Here is a 15,695-nt window from a genome sequence, read left to right as displayed (position 1 = left end):
ACCTTGTAGTAAAACGAGGTTTAGGAGGATGGCAGTGGAGATGTTGTTGCCAAGTCTAGCTGACTTTGATCTGTTGGTAAAAAAAGTTGAAAATCCAGGTGCAAAGAGTGGTGCTGTCACCAAGACTGGAGAGTTTGGAGATCAGCTTATATGGAGTGACAGATATGGAATGCAGAGAATGAAGTTAATGAATAGCATCCTCACACAGGAGTTGTTATTTTCCACATGATTCATGGCAAGGTTTAGAGATGAGGTAATGGAGTCCTTTGTTGAATTTTTATGATGATAAGCTTACTCATAGGTATCCAGTGACAGTTGTAAACAGGCTTTCAGATGAGAGAGGACCAACCTGTCAAAGCATTTGACAATGATGGCAACGGAAGTTGTTAAACACTGTTGCAGCACCATGCTTTAGTAGTTTGGAAGCGGGGACAACTGCATGGGTTAAAGATATATCCATATCCATATATCTGTGAATGTGATGGCCAGCTTGCCTGTATATGCTCTGAGCACTAGGGATATCCATCATAAGAGGAGTCTAGGTTCTCATTGCCTTGTGACAATTGATGTAGTATTAAAAGGTAAAATTTGATCTCTCTTGTTATTTGAGTGACAGATTTACCTGCCAATTAAAAGACACACACACACACAAATGTATTACAGTAATTGATTATAGTATGCTCTTAGTATGGTAGCAAATAACCACAAACTGTGTATGGGTCCTTTAGTTAGCTCACTAGTTCTCTCAGTTCAGAAAAGCTCAGCCTAGGCTTTAAGTGACATGGGCTAGACATAGGATTAAGTTTAATGAAACCTTCTACTGCCCATGTTTGGGCCTGCAGGTCTGGGCAATGCTTGTAAAAAGAAAACTCACACACTGATGAATACATTTAATGAATTTGTATTTGTCCCACTAGGTGGAGACTGTGTTGCACTAACCAGAAAATTTTGCTCACTATTCTCCCTTCACAAAAGGCTCACCAATGTTCAAACCTTCCATGGTGATTTTTTTTTCGTTAGACTCCATTTTCTCAGTTTTGACATGTTAGCTGATGTTGCTGTTGCATTTGAACTTGTGATCCCACAAATTATGGTAGGCTACAATACCACCTGGGACCTGTTAACCAAGGACATAGATTTTTCTGCTGTTGCTTCCCACAAATCCCAGGCTAATCACTTCATCCTTCCTTCCTGGTGATTCATAGCCAACCAGAACTATAACCCCATATAAAGCAGATTTTGTTGACATAGTCTTTGTATAGAATTATGTAGCTAGCTATCTTACTCCTACGAATATGTTCCATTTTAGACCTTAACATACAGTAGCTGACAACCTTTCAACAACAAATAAGCTATTAAGGCTTATCATACTCTGTTACTCATTTGAAGCAGAGAGCCAGCCTAGCTCAAAAATAGAATTGGGTTGGGCACAGTGTGTAAGGCATCCATTTTATAAGATTAAATGCAATGGACATGTCCTGTAGTAAAATCAGGTCATATAATTAGATTAAAATGGCACTTTAAGCTGTATTGAATAGTCCTGATATGGTGCTGAATGTAAAAATATGAAAGATGCAACTGGGGTTCTGTTGCAACACTTCCCCTACAAAGTTCTTGTGTTTTTTTTTAGACTAAACAATCCTTGTTCCTCTCTACCTCAGCTGATGAAACAGCTATGCAATAAGCACAGCAACATTATTCCAAGACCTTAAAAATTCAAGCTAATTTAAATCCCTATCATCTTAAAATGTGGGACATTGGGACATCACTTGTACTTTAAAAATTAAGGACTCTGGAATAGAGTCAGAATGAAAAATGTTATTAAATCTCATCTGCTTTCATTCACGTCTAAATGAAATTTGCTAGGAATGTACACTGGGAATCTAAACTGACAACCCAATAATGGTAAAATTTACGTAAAGGACTTTCACAAAAACATGTCAAAAGATATAAAGCAAACCCTCAGATCCAAAACATATATGCTCTGATTTGTGTGTAGCTTATTAACATGATTTTCCATTGTTTTTGAAAAGGTTGTTTGTTTTATTTATCACTCTGTGCTTATGAAATTCAACTGTGGGTTACTGAATCTGTCTGTTTGTCTGTCTGTCTGTCACTAACAATAACTGACATTTTTTTTTGGTTTTAATATGTCAGTTGTTTTTCAGTTTTAAAAATCTTTTCCAGTTGTCTGTCTGCACTGATCTGTGACTATCACTCAAGAGCCAAGCCCTAAAACCTGAACACAAAACCTGTCTATCTGGAAAGACTATGCATGTGATATGAAGGATAGGATAAATGTTAGGTGTTAGTTACTATTAGTGGTAGCTGAAAATATGTCTTTTCTGGTATAACAGTGTTAAAACTTACTTGTAATATATGGGCCATGAAATCATGGACCACATGCGGGTAGGAGATCATTTAAATATCAGAAATATTTTGGGGAACAACTTAATATCTTGAGGGCCTGCACTAAAGCCCATGTTACAATGTCTAATTATAACCAATTATAAATATAACTAATAATAGATAATAACACAATGTCCTCAAGTTTTGAAGCTGTTTATTACATATGGTGTATATAATTTCACATGGAAAAGTCTACAGGAAATAAGTAAATGAATACCTTCTAAAGGCTATTTTTGATGTAACAGACAGTGAGCAGTGAGTGCTGTTGGATTGCCATGAGAATCGTTTTAATGGAGGACATCAAGAGAGAAAAAAGAAAGAGAAGGGTGTATATTGGGGCATCATACTACTGGATGGACATTGATAATATTGACAGACAGACAAATGAGTATGTTTGTGTAGGTGGTTTCCACAGCAGTGTGTACACATGTAATTTACCCTGGTTAATGTCTAGGTGAAATATTATAATAGTAATTACATTCACAGGCCAAGTTCCATCTGTTTGTTTAATGAGATGTCTTGATGGGTTCAGCATTATGCCATTTGTGCAAATTATTATATACTTATTTATTTAATTACAGATTGTTCAATGTCCCACATGTCAATAGCAAGGAAACAATGAAAACTGATTACACCGCTTCCACAGAGCAAGGTCATGCATTTGCTGTGACCATTAACTGTTACACCTTCAGGGAACAATTATGGAAAGTTTTTGATTGTGGCCAAATCATAATGCATCATGGTTTGGGGGTGGGGTTGTTTCATCCTCCAAAGCAAATAAATAGCAGGAAATTGTAAAGCAAACTGTGCACAGTGAAAAGTGTGCATTGATGATAGTGTCACACTGGTGACCATTAGTGTGAATCTGTGTGTTACATCTGCTTATCACTGTTAATCATAATGACAGTTAATGACAGAGAATCGAAGGGGCTTTGTTAAAGTATTTATGTATGATTGATTGATGTTGTGTATTAATACCTCACAATCAAGGTTGAATGAATAATTCCATCAAAATGATGACAAGTCTGTACATGATTCACCTTATAAAATGTAAGCTTTTCCACCTTTTTCCATCCATTCTCTTCCTTTTTGTTTCAGATATTGATTCATTGGGTGTTGTTCTACTGAAATTGTCCAAATGTATACAAAGAACAGTGTCATACAGTGAATCAGTGTCTGAGATTTGCACACAACTAACACACCTTAAAAATGATTTACTTCATTGCTCTTTCAAGGTGTTGAAAGAGTGTTTTTTCATTTAAATAAATTAGAATATATTTTGTATAGCCTGACTATGTATTTAATGGATGATATACCATTAGTGTGGTCTTTAAAAAGAGCTCAAGGTCACTAATTGACTACCCCATCCCAGATCGATGTGAAAGTGTAGCATTTTAGCCTGATCTGTTAATTTTGCTCAGCTGATCCATGCACCTGCTTTATGGTTATGCTACAACACAACAAAGGCATGAAATTCAGCTCATACCGATTTGTTGGAGAAAGAATGTGCAAGATTGTCTACAACATCCTGTTTTTCTTTTTAATAAATTTCTGTGTAATATTTATCTGTAAAGGTGGTACAAGTGATAAACAACGTGTAACACCTAAAGCCCTACCTCTTCCTAAAGCACTTAAACTAGAACTTTTTGTCTGTTCAAATATTACATTTCTTGCTATATTACGTCCCAACAGGGTTTTTAGACTGATGGTATTCTTAATCTGTGACCGTTAACCAGTATTGATGTATTTATTGACAGAGACACTTCTGTAAGGGCATCTGCCAAATGCCATAAATGTAAATGCAAAAGTAAACTGTAATGCTGGCCATTCAAATAGTTAAATGCTTTCTACAGATTACTATTGCAAAGCTGACTAGTAGGAAAGGCAATACTTCTGCACCCAAATTTATCCCCTTCACCAGTAGTGAATTTCTCCATAATGGAAAGTGCTGCCCATGTTTAATGGAAGCATGGTGTGTGTGTTTTTCCATACACTGTACATATTCATAGCTGCATTGGGTGCTTACTGGCTTCTACCTTATTTTCTTTATGAAATGATTGAGATGTGGTAGAGTGAAAGGGTGTTGGTGAGTGTCTGTAAAAATAATGACAGCAGATGCAATTAAACACATCAAGGCAAGCAGTCTAGCCCAAACCACAGTGTTCTATACTACATAATACACCCACCCTGAGGCCATGACTTGTTTATTTAGCATGTCATTTATGTTGTTCAGATTATTTGTACTAGTACAAAAAAATCTAAAGCACCTTAAAAAGTGAGGCCTATTGGCTTGTTAAAGCTGTCTTAAAACTCTAGCAAAATGTTAGAGAAGAGATAATGTATTAGTAGATCATTGACTTTTACTCTGGAAGGAAAGGCACAGACGTAAGCACATAAAGAAGCAAGATTAGTCAAGAGCATGGAAGTAATCAGAAAATATTATTATTGGAAATTCACAACAGGCATCCATCCATGAAGTAGTAACAGGCAAAACCATAATCCATTTCCCCAAACCTGGAATAACAGCAAAAACTACATGAAAGAACTTACACAACATACAACAGCAGGTACACATTTGTAATACTTTGTAATGATATAAAATAACTTCAAGATTACAGATACTTTCTATATAAAGTTAACAAGAGACATAATGGAAGAGCTCACTGGGATTGCTCCAGACAATTGGGCTAGAAGCTTTTTGTTGTTGTTGTTGTTGAAAATAACTAGAAATTACATAAGCTTAAACATTAAAAAAGAAAAATAATGGAAAATTTGTAGAACAAGCAATGGTTAAGAAAGAAACTATACTAAACAGAAATAAATAGTTTATCAAATCTCTCTCTGTCTCTCTCTCTTTAAACACACACACACACACACACACACTTTCTAAAAAACATAGCAACAAGTATTCATCCATGTGTGTGCGTTGGATTCATGGTGCCACGTCAGTGACAGATGCACACTTTAGATGAGTGAAGCTTCAGATTCAGGTATAATACAGGGAGGCTGAAATGTCATACACATCAGCTTTTCTTTTTCTAAGCCTAGAAAATTGCCCTCACTCACACTTACCATGACCCTGGCTGTTCCATACACCACCAAATGGTAAGAGACAGCTGGCAAAGAAGTGAAAAAAGCAACAGATAATAACAGCGTATTGCTAGAATTAGGGCATCTTTCCATAATCTTTGTTTATTGATTTGTTAAAAACATTAAAACAAATAAATTAATGGTTTATGTTTATGTATGTATAGTTATAGTTAAAATGTAGTTAAATCAGACCTCACAGTGCACAGCGGATAGCGGTTCCACCTCACCGCTCCAGGGTACCAAGATTGATCCTGATCCAGGGTTACTGCCTGTGCAAAGCACCACATGTTCCTCTGATGCTTCTGGTTTCATCACCTCTCAAAAACATGCTGGTGGGTGTGAAGTGTGCAAATTTGTGTGTGAATAATGCCCTATGATGGATGGTCAGGGATGTTCCAGAGGCACCAGACTTTATGAGGATAAAGTGATTTCTGAATAAGAATGAATTGAATTTATTTGTTTTGATCTATCTATCTATCTATCTATCTATCTATCTATCTATCTATCTATCTATCTATCTATCTATCTATCTATCTATCTATCTGTCTGTCTGTCTGTCTATCTATCTATCTATCTATCTATCTATCTATCTATCTATCTATATAGATAGATATGTGTGTGTGTGTACAGTTGTGCTCAGAAATATCAGATCTATCTATCTATCTATCTATCTATCTATCTATCTATCTATCTATATATATATATATATATATATATATATATATATATATATATATATATATATATATATATATATATATATAGATAGATATGTGTGTGTGTGTACAGTTGTGCTCAGAAATTTGTATACCTTAAAAATGCCTCCAGTTCCTATAAATTTATTAGTTGTCCATCACTCCACATTTGAGATCTCCCTAAAGTGACTCAATGATATTGATCAGGAGACTGTGATGGCCACTCCAGTCAAATCTGGCCTTTCTGTGGGTATCTCATGGTTGTTGACTTGGATAATGATACGCCCATATCCTGGAGAGGCTAGTTGATGTGAAGGAGTTATCATTCTGCTATTTAGTTGTCTTATGTGGTTTTTCGGGCCTTTCTGTGTTGCTGAGCTCACCAGTGCATTCTTTCTCTAAAGAATGTACCAAATTGTTGATTTGGTCACTCCTAAGGTTCCAGCTATCTAATGAGCCAATCTCAGCAATCTCATTTCATTTTGGATGACGGCTCATCACCTGAAACTCAATCCCAGCAAAACTGAACTGCTGGTCATCCCAGGTGATTCATCCCCAGCCCAGGATCTTGCATTATCTCTGAACAACTCCATGATCTCCCCTTCGGTCTCCCCTACTGCTCGCAACCTTGGGGTAACCATGAACAATCAACTGTCCTTTTCCTCCCATGTTGTTAATGTGACACACTCATTTCAGTTTCTTCTGTACAACATCAGAAAGATTCGGCCATTTCTATCCACACAGGCTACTCAAGTGCTTGTTCAGTCTCTAGTCATTTCGAGACTGGACTACTGCAACTCTTTACTGGTAGGTCTTCCTCTGAATGCAATTTGGCCACTGCAAATGATTAAAAATGCTGCTGCATGACTTGTTTTCAACCTGCCAAGTTTTCCCACACCACCCCACTGCTGCGTTCCCTCCACTGGCTTCTGGTAGCTGCATGCATCAGATTCAGAACACTGATGCTTGTCTACAAAAGCCAAGAATGGACCAGCACCATCTTACCTCAAAGATCTTATTACTCCTCGCACTGCACCTCGCTCCCTCAGATCCACTAGCAACTGCTCGACTGGTCCCACCCTCTCTCAGGGTAACAGGCAGGTAAACATCTAGACTCTTCTCTGTTCTGGCACAGAGGTGATGGGATGAACGTCTCCTAGATGTCCGTACAGCCGAGTCACTGACTGTCTTTAAACGATGACTGAAGACCTACCTCTTCCTGAAGCACTTAAACTAGCCCGTATTTTCCCAGTTTTTATGTATTGTTATATGTTGTATGTACATATTTATCAAACAAACAAACAAAAAAAACCCCTCAGTTTTACTCTAATAGTATCCTAAGTCTGTGACCTATTGGACCAGTGTTAATATATTCATTGATAGAGACTTTAAAGCACTTTGGTATGTTGCTCTGGATAAGAGTGTCTGCCAAATGCCAGAAATATATTGTAAATGTAAATGCAATCAGGTGGCAGCAAGGCAATGCAAAAATTATACAGATACATGTCAAGAGTTCAAGAGATCAAACATCAGAATGAAGAAAAAGTGTATTACTTTAATCATTGCTTGGATATTGGTACTGGAAAGTCTGATCTGAGTGTTTCAGAAACTGCTGATCTCCTAGGATTTATACACACAACACTCTCTAGAGTCTAGAGTTTACAAAGAAAAGTGCAAAATACAAACTACAGAAAAATAGAAACTATATAGTTGAAGATAGAATAAATGCCTGTTCTTTTACCAGTTCTCCCAGTCTTGATTTTTGCTGACAGGAGATTAACCTTATGTCTTCTTCTGACCATCCAGGAATCATGGTGAAAAGACTCTTTGGACTCTGTCGACTCTCTGGGACTTTTTGTCTTGCAGTGAAAATTTGTGATTAAGATAGGCAGCTAAATGTTGTCAGTTAAATGAATAAAACTCCTAGAACTCCTAATTTGTATTTTATTGGAATAATGCAAATACCTCAAGCAATGTATGTTTGATGTGCTAGATCTTCATTTTTGCAGAAGGTTTAACTGCACACTTGTAGGAAGGGTAACATAGTGAAGGCTGGTTTCAGCCAATTTCTCCAGGATGTCAAAAAGGATCATAGTAGGACTGAATAAAATTCTTTCCTTCTTAAAAACTTCATTATTAGACGCAACTGCAAGCTCTGTATTGTAGGCAAAACAAGGTATTTTGAAAACCACAGACCCAGTCATATGTTCAGGCGATGAGAAAATCACTGTATCATTGCTCCCAGATGAGCAGCTATTGTAAGAAGGATGAATAAAGATTTCCATTGCACTTCTGCAGAAGCTGTCCAAATTAGTCAGGTTCAAGGTGACAGTTGGGGGATCTACAATATGGAACATCCTAATTGTGTCTTTGTCCTTGATTTCCCTATTTGAGGTTAGAGAAAATTACTTCTTTCCAAAATCAGCATCCTTATAATGCAAAATAAAATCACCCTCAATCTGAAATGACTCTTGTACAATAGAATGAAGTTCATCCTCTGTCTCAGGAATTCCAGATGTTAACTCCAGTTTAATAAAGATGGCTTATTTTCAAATAATAGGTTCAAAATAATGGGTTCTGTGTTGTATTGTTTAAGACAATGCATCTAAATTCTGGTCCTGGAGTACTATTTTGCTCTGCATGGTGTAGTGTTTCCTCTGATCCAACACACCCATTTCACCTCAGGCTGGGCATATTAATTAGGTCATTAACTTCAAGTGTATTGGAAGTAAGAGAAACTGGAAAAATGTATAAGTCTGTGGTACCCCGGGGCCAGGACTGAGAAATACTGCTGCAAAAAAATACTGCTACTGGTGGGCAACTGACTACACAGTAGAGTAGAATAATCTAATAAGAAAAGTTTTGAACAACAAAGCAATCTAAATAAAGATTCTCTACTTCTGTCCAGAAAATCTATTTAATATTTCATTACATAATGTAAAAAATCATCAAGGTGATTTATACCGATGACTCTTCTACAGTGGACTCTATAAACCATATTTAGTTGAAAGTGCATTTAGCAATATTAGTGGTTGGCTGCAGATCTGACTATATCTTTTAGCATATCACAGTTAATGAGATCCTTTCAGAGGAAACAATTCAGACAGCTATTAGACAAGTTAGTTTATCAGACAAATCAAATGTAGACTTAATACACTTAAGGCACTTACTAAGGGTTACTGTACGCTTCCCCATGACTATACTGCATATGATGCTATGGGGAACATATTAGATAGCTCTGTTGAATTAAGAACTTTCACTCTTCTTGTTTTTTCGAGTTCATAAATTCTAAAATGTTCTGTGACCCAAGTTACTGCAAGTTTGCTATTAACAACAGCAAACACTATAATAATAATAATAATAATAATGATGATAATAATAATAATAATAATAATAATAATAATATCTGGCAGTCCACCTGTTGAATCATTAGCTATGATCATTCCAATAGAATAACTAGTGCCACAGTAACACACTGTGCTTGCCATCTGCCTCACCAGGAATTTTTATTTATATTGAATCATTAATGTCTTTCTTCAGCACACTGAAATCCACAGCTGACAGTTTAGTGACCTGGAAAGATCACACATTGCTGTCATATAGATGATATAAAATCATTAGTGTCATCTTTCACTGAGAGGGACAGTACAATGTTTTAAAAAATTGTGGGTATCTTACAAACTCAACTAGTCAACTTAGCTAGCCTGTGCAGGATGCTCTTTTGAAAATAGTGCAGCCAAATATCTGAAATATCTGATAAAACATCTTAGAATATCATCTTAAAATTTATGTCTAAAAAATGACATTTATCAAAAAAAAAAGAAAAAAACAAAGCAACAAGCAAACGAGCCACAAATATATCTGGTTTGAGAGTTTAAGATTGGTGTTGTCTTAACTACCTGACTACAGGTGATTTGCATGTGTAACTTAAGAAAAACAGCATATACACATCCAGACAAACAAAAAAATATATAATATATTTAAACTTTGAATAAATAAATAAAAAATTAAGCAGTCAATGTTTGTCTATTATTTCACAAATTATAAGTACAGCATCTGGAAAATTTTGTAAGTAATTTCATTTTTAAATACAGAGGGTCGAACAGTGAGTTTTCTGGAAGTTGGCCAATACAAGAGACAGACTGCAAAAATAGTTGCAAGTGCAGGTAGACTCTGCTGCTGTTTGGGACTAAACAATGACAGGTGTTCTATTTTAGCTAATTCTTTTTTCATGTTGTTACAAAACTAACTAGAGATTTCCTCTGACTTTTTTGTAGCACTGAAAATAATATTCCAGCTCCAGTAATAAAGGAAGCTCACAGCCAGTTTGACATTTGGAATACACCCTAATTGGGACACTAGTCCATCAGGACACCACACACACCCACACCCACACTCTCTCTCTCTCTCTCTCGATCTCATTGCTGTTTACGACTATTAACAGTATCAACAATAATGATGATTTACCTGGTATTATATTTAGTATAACTGTGATGTCTAGTACTTGTTTCCACCTTTCTTAGCATGTTTTCCATACAAACAATATACACTTACATGTAACATGCAATATTTAAAATCTGAAAATGTTAATAAAAAAAAACCACACTGTATATCTTGGTTAATCATTGTAGCATTGTAACGTTAAAAAGTTGCCAGTGCAGAGAGAATGTTCTGATGCAGAATGACTAAGATAATAGCAATACAAATGAGGCTTTTGGTATTCCATAGAGGTGTAGTGGTGTGTGGGTGAATTATGTTTTTCTTTGCCTCGATCCTTAAGTAATGCTGAGGCACACACACATTGTGATTTCTGCTAAACTTTCTCACCTCTTTCAGGCAAGTTCTATAGCATCCTGGACTCTGTGTACTTACATGGTTATAAATTTAAGTTGATAACATGTCAGGAAAAGACACACAAGAGTTTAACATACACCAGACACATAATCTGCAATAGCACAGACTAATAATGCAATCAGCAGATAGAGAGCTTTCTACCACTTATGTCTGTGGGTGACTGGAACATGACGAACTGAAACAGATGTGTAAGAGCAGGGGAAATGTGCTGTACATATTTCAATGCATTGGGTTATGCAGATTTGCTTTAGGTATATTTTAACACATGCAGAAAAACCCCCCAGAATGCAATATAGTCATGTTTGTGATTGTATTTGATTCAGATCAACAAGATCCAAGATACTGTTGCTTTTTTCTTTGCAATTTTTCTTCTCTCTTTCCTGCCAACAGTGAGTCCAGAAGGTTTTTTTGATTTTCACATATGCTTTTCGAACAATCTTTAAGTTCCCAGGCCTTCTTTCTTTCCATCTGTCTGTCTGTCTGTCTGTCTATCTTTCTGTCTGACTGTCTGTTTTTCTTTTGGCCTGAATCTTCATCTAGCACCAAATCTCAACTCGTACCACTAAAGGATGACAACACGTCATTTCTCACATCACTCCCAACAGTCTTTCTTATAACTTCCTAAAGGAATTAAAAGTACAAATATGCTGTGAATGAGGTGAATGAGTTCCTACAGATTAAACATTGAAAGCTGTAACAAAAAATATTTCCTCTTCTGCATTCTGTATCTAGTGTATTACGCACATAGATTAAGTGTCATTTACTACAATTATAGTGTTTAAATCAATTAGTTATTATTTTTTAATACACAATCCTTTCTAGAGAATACAAAGGCAAAACGATGTTTAAAATGGTGATTGACTAAATAACTCATAATTTAACATTACTACATTTACTTTAAAGTAATTTAAGGTGTTGTTCAGTACAAAAAAAATACTATAATAAAAAAGAGAAATGAAAAAAAAATTGTGTATTGTGTATGCAGGAATACAACCTTGTATTCTGTTCCTAAATGTAACACTGATTCCCTTTCACCCATACTAACTGAAAGGGGCAGTGAGATTCATCTGGACACCTTCTATTGTGCCTTACAGTGTTCATGTCTACTAGTGACACCGTTATTACAAATTAAGTAGGGTGTCCACACAGGGTCAGGGGAGAACTTTGTGGTGGCACTTTATAAGAGTATCAAAGATATATCTGTATTCACAAGATGCAAAGTAACTCATATTGAGCCTAATGAAAAAAACAATACTGAGACTACTGTAAAGACTACTGTTTTAATAGAATTGCTAAACATTCTAATAATCCCTTGTGTAGCACTGATTTTATATAGCAGCCATACATAGAGGCTCATAAATTTGTTGAAACTTTTCTGAAATGGGTGAGGTGTATTGAAATTGGTATGTATAAGAACTGCCTTTTTGATAGGAGTCACTTCAGCAAGAGAGAGAGAGTGAGAGAGAGAGAAATGTATGCTATGCTGATGATCTTGCTTTGTACTCACTGGTGAAAAAATCACTTTGGGGTCATTATGTAGTCAAAAGTGCCTATAGATGGTAGAATATATATAAAAGTTCCCTGGTTTATAATGGGACATGGGGCTCAACAAGAAGCATCACCTCTGTGTTGATGCTACACTCTCCCTGTGTGTACACACTGTTCATCTCTCAACATCTTTCCAGTTAGCCCTGGAGGTTAAGTAAAACACAGTCACAATGCATATGCTGGTATGACAGTGTATTTATTGCAAACACTATGTCATATATGACTTTGTTGGAAGATCATGACAAGCATAGTTTACAGAACGATATTTACATACATAACAAGTGTTATATCTTCTTTTTTTTTCTATTACATTTCTCTTAATGGGGTCTTCATAACAGAATAATAATTTAAGTTCACCTTATTTATTTTGCTGTTTGTAGGGACCAGTAGGGAATCCTTCCAGTGTGTAGAAATGTCGAAATCATCAAAATAAACCCTAATTCTTTAACCAAACAGTTGCATTTACTTAAAATATTTGGGCTGTTTTAAAGTAGGACAAGTAAAATTAAAATGAAAAGTAAATGCCATTTTTTCACTTTTTGTTGTTACCTTAGATCTGAGGGGTTTTTAATTCTAAAGTTCACTCAGCTTTTTATTCGGGATAGGTAGAAATCATTTGATAGAGTGGCAATAGATAATAGGTCAACATCTTACATGTAAACGATGAAGTTACAGTAACACTCCATGAGGTGACATTTAAAAGAAAATGGATGGTAGTGAGGCAATGAATGAATGGTGGGCTGAAATGAATGGCAGGCTAGTGTTAGTGTTTTGTGGTGACATTTATGTGGAACATTCTTTGGCAATTACATTTTTCCCAATAGAACTTCAAAATGTCACCTGCCATAATCATGACCATTTTTAACCACTGCTCCTGTTAAATCATCATAGGAGGCTTACGAGTAATTCACATCTGATAGTGGACATGCACAAGTTAACACAGTTTTTATTTTAAAAACCTGGCATACTTAAGATATTTGTTATGCTGCCTCTGCCAAGAACATAGGCATCATAGATCTATAGAAGTACTGAATGCTAACTGCTGTAAATATATGAATTCATTTCAGAGCTGTTTCATATGGCTAATAATGGCCAAAAGTTTCCTATATTAATCAGACACGATTATTATAATATACATTCACTGAGAACTTTATTAGGAACACATGCATACCTACCCATTCGTGCAATTATGTAATTTCGAGCTGAGGTTTGTAGGAAAACATATTTTGATGTCACTCTAGAATCTACTGTAACATACATTTCTCTTTGAATAATAATTTACATATCCCAGCTCTCACCACCAAATGGTGATCGAATCAGACGGTGATCAGGAACTGTGATCTAGCTGACAGTTAGCGGGCCAACTCTGGGGACCTTTCTCCCATTCAATGCTTTGTTTAAGAGTATCACCTCTAGGCTTTTGCATTATCATACCAGGGAGTCAACACCTGTGAGGTCCACCTCCCCCTGAGTTTTTTTTTTATCACCTCTAGGCTTTTGTATTGCCTCACCTTCAAGCCCTACCCACTCAAAACTGTAGTTTCTTTTCACTGGACTTGGTGACTACAGTACCAGTGCCGTGTGTTCTGATCTTCAATAAAACATTCCTGCTGAACACTACTTCCGAGTCCCCTGGTCTACTTCGGTGAATTCACAACAGGTTCCAGCTGACAGAAAGACTACGGTAACTCGGATAAGCACTCTGTACAATTGTGGTGAGCAGAAAAGCATCTCATAATGCACAACACATCAAACCTTAAGGTGGACAGGCAACAACAGCAGAAAAGCACCTGGGGTTTAAATTCTATCAGCCAAGACAGAAAGCTGAGGCTGAAGTGAACAGAGGCTCACCAAAATTGCACAGCTGATGGCAGGAAAAACGCAGCTTTATTTGATGCATCCCAATTTCTGCTGAGGCTCACAGATGCCAAGGTCAGATTCTGGCATGAATGAAGCACTCATGCTCTTACAGTGAGGTAAGTGAACATGGCATCAATGCTTATCTCAGTTACATGACCACGTTTGACATCAAAAGTCCCAAAGTAGCTTTCCTCCAACATTTGTGAATGGAAGTCTGTCTAGAAGAAGCCCGTCTTTGGATAACTCAGCCTTTCTGTAAGCGACACACATTGTAAGAAGCTTTCACAGAACCAAATTAGCTGCAAGGACCCATTGTCTCTGACAAAGCTGACATAGTCACATAGTGTCAGTTTTCTCATGAATATCACATAGAATCAACACAGTTCATGTCTCTCAGTGTAATAACAGGATGCTTTGTGTGTTCATATATCACAGAATTGCTGAGCTTTCCACCCACCTGAATACTCCATACAATTCAGCCATTTAGACAGATGACTGCTTCTCTTCACACCTTTCTTGCTTTTAATATACAGATTTCTTTTTGAATCTTTTAGCTTGAAATGAATATAATCGCAGTGTCTGCTCTTGTCAATTTCTTGAGATTTACAATATGTCTGTTCTGTATTGTCTCATCACAAATGTGCTAAGAAAGAAAACAAAAGAAAGATATGTCTTTAAAAATAATTAAATAAAGCATTTATACATAAGAATTCTGTGAAGAGCAGTAAACAATAATGAACTAAACTTTGGTGTAGTAAATAATTTAGCAGTTTCAAGTACAATTTGTGCAGTTTTATAAGACAGATAGATTGGGATTGATCCCCAAGGGGGAAAATTGAGAAACACCCCCTTTAGCAGCTTAACACTACCAGAATTTAAACTCCCGATCTTTTACACAGTAGCTAAAAACCTTAAGCACTAAACCACCATTAACCAACATTTAAACAATAAGAAAATAATTCAGCTTTATAGAGTATCTTGGACTCATGAAAAGAGTTCTGTTACATGAAATATTGCTTTCCTTACTGATATACAACTATTTTTCTGTTTGGAAATGTTTTTGTACTGATTCAATAATGAATTAATAAAATAAACAACTACACTAAAAAAAAAAAAAACACTACAAATATCTGTACTTAAAAAAGGCCTAAGACTTATTCAGCGTTGTACACTTAGCAATGAATGTACAATTTGGATCTTAAAGTGTTTAATGTTTAAAATATTTAAATGTTTTAAGTT

Source organism: Hemibagrus wyckioides, linkage group LG11 (genome assembly GCF_019097595.1).
Source record: "Hemibagrus wyckioides isolate EC202008001 linkage group LG11, SWU_Hwy_1.0, whole genome shotgun sequence".
Lineage (NCBI taxonomy): Eukaryota > Metazoa > Chordata > Actinopteri > Siluriformes > Bagridae > Hemibagrus > Hemibagrus wyckioides.
Note: the sequence above shows the minus strand (reverse complement) of the source record.